Raw genomic sequence first — 13,789 nt, 5'->3', positions numbered from 1 at the left:
GCTGAGATATCGCCATAAATATGAAAAAAAGAATAATAATAATAACTAGTTCTAATTGTAACGGGGACCGTTACAGATGTTCCCCAAACGCCCCCCAACTCCCTTTTTGTGCAAATTTCCTTTAAAACTTTTTTCAATATGCTTAGTATCGCAGGATTTCATAAAAGAATTTTAAAAGCTACAATGATATCAACTTTTTGTCATTTAACGCATTGTTCGCAAACGCACGTGCATGCACATGTAAGGTGATCATGACATGTTGTCTAAACCATTAACATATCTTTATATTCCAGAAATCAATAAAAAGTCATAAAAATATAAATTTTACCGTTTTTCAAACATATTGTTCATTTTACGCATTGCGTGTGCGCATGTGCATGCAAGCACCTCCTTGCATTCAATTTTGATAGCAATATCATGTAGGAATCCATAATACCTATTCATATTCTAAACTTCATCCTCTTTTGTTGAGAAGCAAGAAAGATATAGGCATGTAAAGTTTCAGCCAATCAGATTGCAGCACACGTGGATTTATGTGCTTTCATGATAATTCTATATCATGCGGTAGATCTTCATAATATGTGACAAAGTTCAAAATTTCAAAGAGACTTTAGTTTCAGCCAATCAGAGCAAAGCGCACGTGCATGCGCGTAAGATCTAGCAATTTTGACCATGTCATCTTGTCCATACTACTACTATATTCATGCATTGTGAGTTTCAAAAAATTCCATCAAGAAATAGAAATGTTACGGCTTCATCCATTATCTTGGTAATTTCACGTTACACGTGCGCGCTCTTGCCAGCACACGCGCATGTACGTGCTTTCATGAAAATTATTATATATCATGCTTTAGATCTTGATATTGTGTGACTAAGTTCAAAATTTCAAAGGATTATGACGAAAAACAAGAAAGATATTGAGACTTTAGTTTCAGCCAATCAGAGCGAAGCGCACGTGCATGCGCGTGAGATCTTGCTATTTTGACCATGTCAACACGTCTATACTACTAATATATACTTATATTATGAGTATCAAAGCATATAATCAAAAAATAGAAAAGTAACGGCTGTATCTATTATTTTGGTCATTTCACGCATTGCACGTGCGCGCTCTTGCAAGCATGTGCGCGCAAAATGACCTTCGTTCCGCAAATCTACATAACATGCCTACTGACCCTAAAAAGGTTTCACCTAAGTCGGACGTGTAGTTTACAAGATCATTCGCGGAAAAGATTTTCCCAGGAAGAAGAAAAATAATAATAACTAGAAACGAAACTCGTTGCGAGCAACGAGAGGTCTTCCGTCCGATTCAGAAAAAAAACAACGTAAAATCAAACTGAAAGAGTGATTTTAAAAATTGGACACACGGGGGATCAAATCCGGGTCGCCAGCGTGAAAATCCATTGCGGTACCCATTACACCTTTGGGAACCCGCTTCAAATTTAACATTCGAATATCGCAAATTGCTTTTTTTTATTCCAACATATATTACATTTTTTAAAAAATTCAGTTTGGAATTGTAAAATGACAGCCAGCTTGCCAAACTTTTGTCAAGATGATCACATCGGAATTTGTTACTTGAATTTTAACAGTAATTTTTAGGATAGAAAATCTATTAATGACGAACAGATGATACAGTTTTCTTTCCTTTTTTCGATATGTATTCAACTTTTTATCCCACGCAACTCCATATACAGGCATGCCAATGTTATATATTTCTGCACTATTGTCACCATTTGTCTACTACTAAGTTGGGTCATGATGCAGTATTTTGTGCCAAACGTCACAAGTAGTTCTTAACGCTATTCCTTTGAAATGTTTGATTTATTTAATGGATGTGATAGCTTCAATGAAAATTAGAAATGTATGTTCTTATAACCAGAATTTCGAGTGTTAGAAAGTACGAGAATATTTATCACATTATACAAATATAATTTCGTATACGGCCAAGTAACAATAAAGATGTGAATTCGGTAAGATTTTCCACGAATTTTGTATCCTGTTTACCCCCAAAGTGGAGATGAGTTACACGTTCATGAAAAGACTGGAATGTTTCACTGAAAAAAAAAAATCACTCGTCCTCCGACAGTCAAGGAATCTGATACTATTTATGTCAATAACTTGCATTTATTACAAGAATATTTATAAAACCTTTAATAAACAATCTTTTAAAAATGTTTTTTCTTATTTTTGTCTTTTCTATTCATTCAATATGTCACAAGCCTGCGTAAAGAAAAATAAACAGAAGTCAAGTCATACTTCAGAAACATAGTGCATGAATATTAAGTCAGGCAAGTTTCTTGAAAAGTATTATAACCATGGTTTAGGATAAGTTTTCCCTGGTGCAAAATAAAAGACTGAAGACATCGTATTTCCACTTGTAGTCATGTTGTATTCTACTTTTAGATGCAGACAAAAGCGATTTCAATAGAAGTTTGAGGAAACCTCATGTTAAAAGTATACTCAATGCAACGTAATTGCGATGTAGCAATCCAAAGAATCCTTTACATTTCATAAATCTTTTTGGTAGAAGCTTCGTTCATCTAAACGCTCAGCTGACCTTCTAGAACCCGACTTGCTTAATGGCGGAGTTTACCGAGACCGCCGCCATCTTGTACACGCTTCAGATTTTTAAATGCGAATATCTAGTGTGTGGATTGATCAATTCTTAGATAAATTATATATTAGGCCTTTCCAGTAGGGTCTTAATTACCATTAATTATATCAAAGAAAAATATTGAAAAACAAAAAAAGTTGAAAAAGTGTACATTGTGAATTCACTTCCTGTAGCGACCGGAAGTATTTACGACGCAAACGAAGTCAAAATTGCACATCTATAACTCATGGTCTATCATCTCTAACAAGTCTCCAGTTAATATCTTTAGCCGTTTTCGAGAACACTCGAAGACAAAATTGCATTTTAAAATCAGGAAATTGCCCATAACTTGGCATTGGTACCGAATTTTCCAACAAACGGAATTTTATATAAAATTCATATAATGACCTATAATTCCTGAAATTTTCATTGAAATCCACCGAATAGTTTATGAGAAATCGCCTGCACAAAATTTTGTCTAAAAAAAAAGAATAATAATAATAATAATAATAATAAGAAACAATAGAATCACTATAAGGTCTTCCGTGAAGACGGAAGACCTTAATAATAATAAGAAACAGAGTAAAAACAATATGTTCCCCAACTTCGTTTGGGGAACATAATAATAATAGGAAACCGACGGAAAACAATAAGGTCTTCCGAAGGAAGTCGGAAGACCTTAATAATAATAATAAGAAACAATAGAATCACTATAAGGTCTTCCGTGAAGACGGAAGACCTTAATAAGAAAAAACAGTTGAATCACTATAAGGTCTTCCGTCTGAGACGGAAGACCTTAATAATAATAATAATAATAACTAGTGTTAATTGTAACGGGGACCGTTACAGATGTTCCCCAAATGCTCCCCAAATCCCTCTTTGTACCTTATTCATGTTAGACTTATTTTGTATTTGCTCAGTATCGAAGGATTTCATTTAAGAATAAAACGTTACAATGATATCAACTTTATATTATATAACTTTTGCATGCGGGCGCACGTTCATACATATGCAAAATGATCATGGCATGTGGGCTAAATTATTAACATATCTTTATATACTGAGAATCAAAAAAAAAATAATACAAATATAAAATATGTTACCATTTTTCAAGCATGATATTTATTTTGCGTATGCGCACGTGCATGCACGTCCTTGCATTCAATTTTAATAGTAGCATAATGTAGGATTCCTTTATACCTATTCATATTTTAAATTTCACCCCGTTTTGTTGAGAACGAAGAAAGTTATAGAAATTTAAAACTTCAGCCAATCAGATTGCAGCACACGTGCACGCACGTGCTTTCATGATAATTCTTATAATTCAAACTGTAGATCTCCATAATGTATGACTATGTTCAAAATTTTAAAGGATTATGACAGAAAACAAGAAAGATATTGAGACTTTAATTTCAGCCAATCAGAGCGAAGCACACGTGCATGTGCCTGAGATCTTGCTATTTTGACCATGTCATCTTGTTTATACTACTAATATATCTTTACGTTATGAGTTTCAAAACATTTCATCAAAAAATAGGAAAATTACGGCAATATCCATTACATTGATCATTTCACGTGTTGCACGTGCGCGCTCTTGCAAGCACGTGCGCGCAAAATGACCTTCGTTCCGCAAATCTACATAACATGTCTATTGACCCTAAAAAGGTTTCACCTAAGTTGGATGTGTAGTTTACAAGATCACTCGCAGACAAAATTGTCCCAGGAAGAAAAATAATAATAGTAAGAAACAGAGTAAAAACAATATGTTACCCAACTTCGTTTGGGGAACATAATAATAAGAAACAGAGTAAAAACAATATGTTCCCCAACTTCGTTTGGGGAACATAACAAGGATTTCCATTATAAGTTAGTTCATAAAATAAATATCTATATATTTTAAAGTGAATTATAAGTTAAAATAAAATCTTGGACATTATCTATTTCATTTGCATGAGTCAAATGACTAGAAAAATTTTAGGCAATTTTATTCTAACCTTTAAAGGGTTTTTAGCTCACCTGAGCTGAAAGCTCAAGTGAGCTTTTCTGATCACATTTTGTCCGGCGTCCGTCTGTCTGTCCGCCTGTCTGTAAACTTTTCACATTTTCGACTTCTTCTCAAAAACCAATGGGCCAATTTTAACCAAACTTGGTACAAAGCATCCTTGGGTAAAGAGGAGTTCAAATTGTTAAAATGAAGGGCCAAGTCCCCTTACAAGGGGAGATAATCAAGAAAAGACAAAAATGGTGTGGGGTCACTAAAAAATCTTCTTCTCAAGAACCACAGGGCCAGGAAAGCTGAAACTTATGTGGAAGCATCCTTGGGTAGTGTTGATATTAAATTGTTAAAATCATGACCCCCGGGGTAGGGCGGGGCCAAAATAGGGAATCCAAGTTTTACATAGAAATATATAGAACAAATCTTTAAAATTCTTCTTCTCAAGAACCACAGAGCCAGGAAAGCTGAAACTTATGTGGAAGCGGGTAGTGTAGATATTAAATTGTTAAAATCATGACCCCCGGGGGTAGGGCGGGGCCACAATAGGGAATCCAAGTTTTACATAGAAATATGTAGAACAAATCTTTAAAAATCTTCTTCTCAAGAACCACTGGGCCAGGAAAGCTGAAACTTATGTGGAAGCATCCTTAAGTAGTGTAGATTCTAAAGTTTTAAAATCATGACCCCCTGGGTGTAGGGCGGGGCCACAATAGGGAATCCAAGTTTTACATAGAAATATATAGAACAAATCTTTAAAAATCTTCTTCTCAAGAACCACTGGGCCAGGAAAGCTGAAACTTATATGGAAGCATCCTTAAGTAGTGTAGATTCTAAAGTTTTAAAATCATAAAAGGGAAGGGGGTAGTGGGGCATGATAGGTATAGCAAGGGGGGAATCTGAGAATGTTTCCATATAAATACATGTATGACCAATCAGGGCTTTGCTATTCTTGAGAAGATTTTTTAAAGAATTTTACTGTATAATTCTATGTTATACTTTGGTCAGCCATTGTGGCCCCGCTCAACCCCCAGGGGTCATCATTTGAACAAAGAATTTACATTAACTGAGGATGCTTCCATATAAATATGATCAATCATGGCTTTGCTAATCTTGAGATTTTAAAAGAATTTTCCTATATATTTCTATGTAAAACTTAGGTCGGCCATTGTGGCCCCGCCCAAACACGGGGGTCATGATTTGAATAAACTTGAATCTACACTACCTGAGGATGCTTCCATATAAATATGACCAATCATGGCTATGTTATTCTTGAGAAGAAGATTTTTAAAGAATTTTCCTATATACTTCTATGTAAAACTTTGGTAGGCCATTGTGGCCCCGCCCAACCCCCAGGGGTCATGATTTGAACAAACTTACATCAAAAACTGATGCACAGAATTATATATCTTAGTATAGTCTACTTGTGTGCTGAGTTATGATGAAATCAGACCAAAACTGTAGGCGGAGTAGCATTTTTATAAATTGTTTACAGACAGACGGACGGATGACAGATGCATTACTATCGCGCAAGCTCTTCTGCTCTCTGAGCAGTAGAGCTAAAAATCTAGCATGATAGTTCTTAAATGCACAAAAAACCTCCACACATAGTATAAGACTGCAATAGAGTCTGTCAATCCCCCCTAAAAATATGATTCCCAAACTTCAAATAAATAATTTAGTTGAAATAATCATAAATAATAATTATTAATCATTTTACATGTTAATACATATTTCAAAGTCTTTACACCAATTGTGACTCTACACGACCTGTTGTGAGATCCGGCTCCAGATGTTTTTTCATAATATTTAAATATAAGTTGAAATAATCATAAATAATAATTATTTTACATATTAATACATATTTCAAAGTCTTTACACCAATTGTGACTCTACAAGACCTGTTGTGGGATCCGGATCCAGATGTTTTTTCATAATATTTAAATATCAGTTTGTGTGTGCATGGTTACTGAATATCATACAGTTTCAAAGAACTGTATTATGAGATCATAAACATGTATAAATGTTAATTATCAACATCAGCCACTCATAATTCAAAAGTTAAATTAAATTGTCTGGGGTATTCTTTGTCAAGTAGGTCAAAGGTCAAGTGAATTGTAATGCTGGTATTTTTCATTATGTTACATGACAATCAGCACACATGCTAAATAGCACAGAATTACTCTCAAATGTCAAAAATATGCTGTATTTTGGCACTTTTATCTTTTTTGTAAAGTAGGTGTGACAGACAGACAGCAAATAGAAGAACAGTCAGTCACAGATGCCAGGTAATGTGATCCCTTAGTGCCGGTCTGCTCCGCAGGCGACAGAAAAAGTTAATGTAGAGCCCTGTTACTATCTGAAAACCAAATATTTCTATCAGTCATTCGGATTGATGACTTAATGCGTTCTACCAGTCCGAAGCATATCCTATCAGTCCGAATAAATTTTAGAATTTACAGTGTATGTTTCATGATGTAATTCAAAAGAAAATGGCATTGAATGTGTAAATCTTTTCGTGGCTCATCAACACTGATTGTGATACCAAGGTTATGCAACTATAAAGAATTCTAGCATGGCACCAGCCCACAAAGGCTTGTGGCAGCAATATCACTAGCCCCAAGTAAATGTTGGGGGAAAGAAACAACTAATATGAAAAAAAAATTATTCTTGAAAAAGCTAATTTCTTAGGTTACTACTATTCTTTTTTATGAATAAAAGTTTAATTCTCACTTGCAATATAGATAGATCTACAAATACAAATATTTATTGGCAAAAACACAATTACAATAATTGGCAAACTAGGCACATCATATTATGAACATTATCAATTGTTCATTTAAACATAAATAGAAGTTATGATAGAAATTCAAAATAAAGATAAATTGAAATTATCTTCACGTTTTCTCAGTGGACATTGCACTCCATGACCTATATATACTGCATGTGTTTACCATTAACAGAGGAATGGAGAAAATTGGGATTAGGAAAAAACGATCTTTTTGTAAGTAAATAATTAAGTCAAGTAGAATTGCAAAATGAATAAGATTATGGATATTTACGAGGTATAGCAGCATGCTGCATTGAAAATTTTCATTTATGAAGACATCGCAATAGATCAGAGTACAATAAATTAATCAGAACAGCTAGGCCCTTAACAAAATCGGTCACATGGACTGGTACTGTAGCGAACTTCATCGGACATTTCGATTTTCTATCAGTTTTGCCGGTAGGACTGATGGTTTTTGGATACTGTGTGTAGCATATTAGACACAAATCAAAACATAATTTGACGAGAAACGTGGGGTGTTTTCCGCTTATGTTGACCAAGTTTGGGTACTCAGGGATATACTGTGACAAGTCTTGTGGAACGTCCTTAATGGGAACTTCCTTTAACTCAAAAGTATAATGAAGAATATGTAAACAGACTGGTAAAGATTGGATAGGTAACATGGAATGCTATGGAAATTAACTTCTCCATTTGAAAGGAAATAATAATACTAAATGATAAAATTAGGGGTGGGACGATATACCGATACACCGATACATATCGATATTTTCCTCTAAGATACGGTTTACGATACAAGCATTCAAATATCGGTAAACTATACACGAACGACCTATCCAAAAATTGAAAATGAAGGTAACCTGTTCTTGGAAAATGGCGGCTTGTACAAAGCGAAGAGATGATAATGATATTAAAAACATACTGTAGAACTAATAAGTCATTGATTAGGGGTAAAACGTTTTCACTTTTAAGCAGCCTCGGAGGATTGGACAATAAAAGTTCAGTATGTAAAGCATGCTATACACACAGCACCGCGAGTGGAGATGAGTAGTGAAATAATTTTCTTTTCCCATTAATGGTTCATCAAAATAATTTTACCATGTGAAAACGATGGTATCGTTTCCAGAACATTTGATATTATAAATTGTTAGTCCATCTCGTGCATTTTTGTAATCTCAACTAGCCTACGGACTTTCAGCAATTGATTATAATGTAAATGTGATGTTTTTTTAATGAAATTTTAGTCAGTGTTCTTTGATGAACTAAACAACTGTTTGTAAACAACTTGTAAATAGAAATTTCGTAACAATAATATGTACATGTATTATTGTTTTTGTAAAGTTTTAGTCAATGAAATTGATGAACCTCAAGTTAAATTTCAAAGCACACATGATTTTATATAGTCTAAGAATAATTTGTTGATTTAATGTCAAGACATAACAAGAGGCCCATGGGCCACATCGCTCACCTGAGCACTAAGGGTAGGAAAAAGTAGAAAATGGCTTTTTATTGTAAAGTTTAAATCCAAAAGTAGTCCCATGACCAATCATGGATTTGCTATTTTTTAGAAAATGATTTTTAAAGAACTTTCCTATATATATCTTTAAAACTTTGGTCAGCCATTTTGGCCCCGCCCTACCCCGGGGGGTCATGATTTGAACAAACTTGAATCTACACTACTTGAGCATGCTTCCATATAAATATGATGAATTATGGCTTTGTCATTCTTGAGAAGAAGATTTTTAAAGAATTTTCCTACATATTTCTATGTAAAACTTTGGTCGGCCATTCTGGCCCCATCCTACCCCCGGGGGACATGATTTGAACAAACTTGAATCTACACTACCTGAGGATGTTTCCCCATAAGTTTCATCTTTCCTGGCACAGTGGTTCTTGAGAAGAAGATTTTTAAAACATACCACCAAATTTTCACTAATTCTCAATTATCTCCCCTTGAATGAGGGCGTGGCCCTTCATCTGAACAAACTTGAACCCCCTTCACCAAAGGATGCTTTGTGGCAAGTTTGGTTGAAATTGGCCCAGCGGTTCTTGAGAAGAAGTCGAAAATGTGAAAAGTTTACGGACAGACAGACGGACAGACGAACGCCGGACAAAATGTGATCAGAAAAGCACACTTGAACCTTCGGATCAGGTGAGCTAAAAAGTGAAATGAAATACTTATTCTTTTGAATAGTTTTATAATTTATCATGTAGCAGTTGATTTAATGTCAAGACAGAAAATGAAATAAAATACTTTTTAAAAATAATTTTATAATTTATTATAATATCGAGATACGTATCGTATCGTGCTAATATATCGAGATACGAATCGTAAGATCTGTGTATCATCCCACCCCTAGATAAAATGGTGACAGTCTTTATGTCTATGTCAGGTCCAGCACAATACCCCGATAAAGGTACATAGCTTGATTAAGCCAGGCCTTTCAAAATCTGCCGGTACCCGGTACTTTTACCCGGTTGGATTCATTTATGGTACCGGCCAAAATATTCAGTGGAGAAAACAAAATCGCATGAAAATACGATAGGCCCTACTTTTACAAAAGTTGTGGTTACGTAGCTTTGTATTATTCTTAGTCCGTAATGGTATCTAATAACGTTTTTGATTGGTTAGTCAAGAAGATCATTAAAGCGTTTGAATAAATGAAACAAAAGAGATAACATTGCGTAATGCGTCTTGTAGATCTTGTCGAAAACGAAAGTAGATTTCGATATCAAATTCCACCATCACTGATTTTCACAAAAGCTAAATGACTATGAATATCTTTAAATAAATACAGCCAAAAAAATAAAAAAATAAGAATCCAGGTGTCAGAAATGATAGTGTCAATTTAAAGCCATGGTAATGAGTTTCACAAAAGATTTTAAGATGCAAGGAACTAGACCGCGGAAAGTCTTCAATACAATTGACCGATAGAGAGACCGACATGAACAGTAGATAGTTCTTTGACCACCTCTGTACACTTTAATAGCCTCAACTCTTCAAATTTAAGTGTCAAAATCCACAGCTGACGTTATAAATTACTTACAGTCTTAAATATCTGCAACTTTCGGATGAAACAAAAGGACATAAAACAGAAACTATTTCTTTTGCCACACATTTAATTCTTTGATTCAGCAGTTTTCTAGTGGTCAAGAGAAGGACCTTGCGGACGTTTACTTTCTTCCAAATATTGTAACCATATCCAGTAAAGTGAGGGAGTCATATCTAAATCTAAATCTTTGTCTAATTTACACATGTATATTATTTTACATGTACATGTACCAGTGCATGAAAAATATGCTGAATTTATTGGTACATGCTATGCATCATGTAGTGCTTCTTCTAATTTTTTTTTTTAAATCTGCACTTTACTGTAGAACAGAAATGAATTTAATTTAATGCAAATACAATTTCATTTCTCTTTTAGTAAATTTAAATTTTGAATTTCCATGGCATTTCCTTTCGTGACTCAATAATTTTTTTTATATTTAAAACATAACACTTACAACTCAAACCTTGCCAAATTTTTTTGAACAAATTTATATAAACAAATATAGCATAGAACTTTGAAGTTTTACCTAAATCTTATTGTTACTTTGCTCAAATAACTAATTTTTCTATGTAATTCCACCCATCCAGTGCTAAACTTCACACGTAATGTGTATTGACCAAAAATAAACTTTGAAACATGGCATAAAAATAACACTGATAGCAGCATACTTCTATGTGTCTAGAAACCAGGAAATGCTGTCTGGTGGCTTCTAAATTTCAAAATTTTTCCGAGGGGGCATGCCCCCGGACCACCCTAGCAGGCTCACGCCTTCGGCGTTCGCCAAGTGGTACCTCCTATTTTTGATAAAGTACCACCTGGTTCAAATCTTTTTGAAAGCCCTGTTAAGCTATATAGCTTTATCAAAGTATTTAAAATACCTTGATCAAGGTATTTTATGCAATGAAAATTCAAAAAAATTCTTTAAAAATTAAATACTGAAAGTCGAGTTCTGAGTTTTTGTCAGTGTGTCTACTCGTGCATGAAAAACACTCTGGTATCAAAAAGAAAGCATAAAATAACGTCTCCTCACACAACACATTTCTATACTGATCTGTTTGTGTTTGAGTACTTTACATGCATGGTCATGGGTGAATTTACTGACAACTCAGAACTCAACTTTCAGTAATTAATTTTTAAAGAATTTTTTTTGAATTTCCATTACATAAAATACCTTGATCAAGGTATTTTAAATACCTTGATAAAGCTATATAGCTTTATCAAGCTATATATCCTGGCGTATTGTATTTTCGACCTATTTAGATGTTAATTATTAATTTATTGCAAACTTTATAGAATCTTAGAAAATATGGGCTTAAAATGTTAGCATATGTGTCTGTAAATAAAATGATATAACCCATATTGCAGTTTTGTGTTTATTTTATTTATATGCCATAATATGGAGAGGGTGCAGTTTTCCTTACAAAAATATTAGCGTCTTGTGTTTTCGACCTAAAAATAGTATTGACGCCCAATCAGTAATGGCTATAAATATCCATTGGATATTCCAAACAATAAAAATGCGATTGTCTGTCTTTCAAAAAAACATTGAACAAGTTGCATATTATGGTTGCAAATACATTTATTCGTTGGTTGAAGCCATCTGTTAGTATCTGTGCATTTCCACAAAAAATCAATGAAATTACGTTGCATTTTTCAGTAAAAATCTGTAAGAAAAAAGAATGTTTGATCCACATTCAATATTCATGCGTCTCCTTGAGATCTTAAAGAAAAATGTCAAAAAAATCTCTCTAATTAACCGATTATGGCTTTGATTAATCAACAGATAAAATGTGCCCATTCATTTCAATATTGTGCTTCAAAGGTATTTTTCCAAGTGTAAACTGAAAATAATGTTCTACCATACGGTATCTGACTGGAAGCAATAAAAATAGGTCGAAAATACAATACGGTCGAAAATAGGATACGAGACGATATACTGGTGTCTCGTTATATCGCGGTACTTAATCCTTTTGCATAAAAAGTGTTATTCCAATTTTTTTACTTTAACTTTCATCAAATACAATCAATAAACCAATCTATGGCCTAACTTTTTAGTGTCAAATTATTTCTCAAGTTTGCATTGTTTAATTTGTTGTCTATTTTTAAAACGGGAAGTCTTATTTACCTAATAAATTGGAGAGTCTCATAGTATCGCGGTATAGGAAACCATGGAAACTTGTGGCTGACATGGACTTCAATTTTTATTTTTATATTTACGATGTAATTCTACATTAAAAAAAAAACAATTATACAAACTTAAGACTTTCGAAACATGAACTTTATTATGGCTTTTACTAGGTTATAAAATCAATGATCTAAATATGATAAAAACGGAAACTGAAATCCGTAAAATTACGTTTTATTTGAATAAAAAATTTACCGACGCATGTTCTATACTTTTTAATCATCACAAAAGTTTACATTTGAACGACAATGAGATAGTATTTTAACAGAAAGGATGTCAGCTATGTATCTGAATTTTTGGATTATACCGCGATACAATGGAACCCGCGATATAATGAGAAGCGAGTATACCTTTATCGGGGTATTGTTCTGGACCTGTATGTATGGAATGATGATCTTTTTTTATACACACTTTTTTAACATCGGGGATTTTTTTCTCCAAAATTTCACTGGAGAGGTTGATTTTATCCATTTGGAGAGGCTATTTTCAATTTTTTCCAATAGAATAAAAAGAACCCTTATTCTATGCCGATTCACTGCACAAAAAACAAACCAGAGAAGGCACACACCACACCCCTTGCCAATGTGATTTTTTTTTCACCGGCTTTTAAGACAATTATTATTAGCTTTCTAAATATTTCAAAAACCCAAGCATTAAAAATCTCATACTTATACTTAACGATTGTTTACATACCAAGATTCTGAAAGATTAGAGCTAAACGAGTTCTTTTTCTCTCTCCTTCACCAGACGGGCACCTTGTTAAAATTCAAGATGGCTGAAAATTCAATGATTCAGAAACTCTTCGGGATTGTTCGGTGGTAATCGTTTATAAAAGCATAAACACGTGGTGTATGAATCATCGCATTACTACGCTATAATCAAACTCACATTATTTAATTCTTTTTAACATGTTCAAGTGTCTCAAACAATTAGGCCTAATAGTGATATAAGCTACAATATTGATGATATTTCTCTAAACAATACATTGTTCAATGTTCTCAGGCATGTGTGTGTATATAGACCTTTGTAAAAGGAAAGTTGACGTTACCCTATAAAGGAAGGTGTCGGGTGGTTACGTTCCGATTCCGTGTTCGGCCCGCGTGGTTACGACACGAGTGGTTTCGATCTATTATTGGGTGCGTTCACAGTTCTGCCATTGGTAGACAAAAGTTGC

General features: G+C 33.9%; 1 long non-coding RNA gene across 1 annotated transcript in view; it reads right to left on the bottom strand.

Moving 5' to 3' along the window:
• The window catches only part of LOC134262812 (uncharacterized), a 46,691-nt gene extending 33,250 nt beyond the window's left edge, over positions 1 to 13,441 (bottom strand). The window contains exon 1 of the long non-coding RNA XR_009991113.1: positions 13,309 to 13,441. This is a non-coding gene — a long non-coding RNA (uncharacterized LOC134262812). The remainder of the gene's footprint in view (positions 1 to 13,308) is intronic.
• Between the last annotated feature and the right edge of the window lie 348 nt (positions 13,442 to 13,789).

Source organism: Saccostrea cucullata, unplaced genomic scaffold (assembly GCF_032062105.1).
Source record: "Saccostrea cucullata isolate Sc308-1 unplaced genomic scaffold, CSIRO_AGI_Scuc_v1 ctg744, whole genome shotgun sequence".
In the NCBI taxonomy this organism is placed as follows: Eukaryota; Metazoa; Mollusca; class Bivalvia; order Ostreida; family Ostreidae; genus Saccostrea; species Saccostrea cuccullata.
Note: the sequence above shows the minus strand (reverse complement) of the source record. Positions and strands in the feature narration are given on the sequence as shown.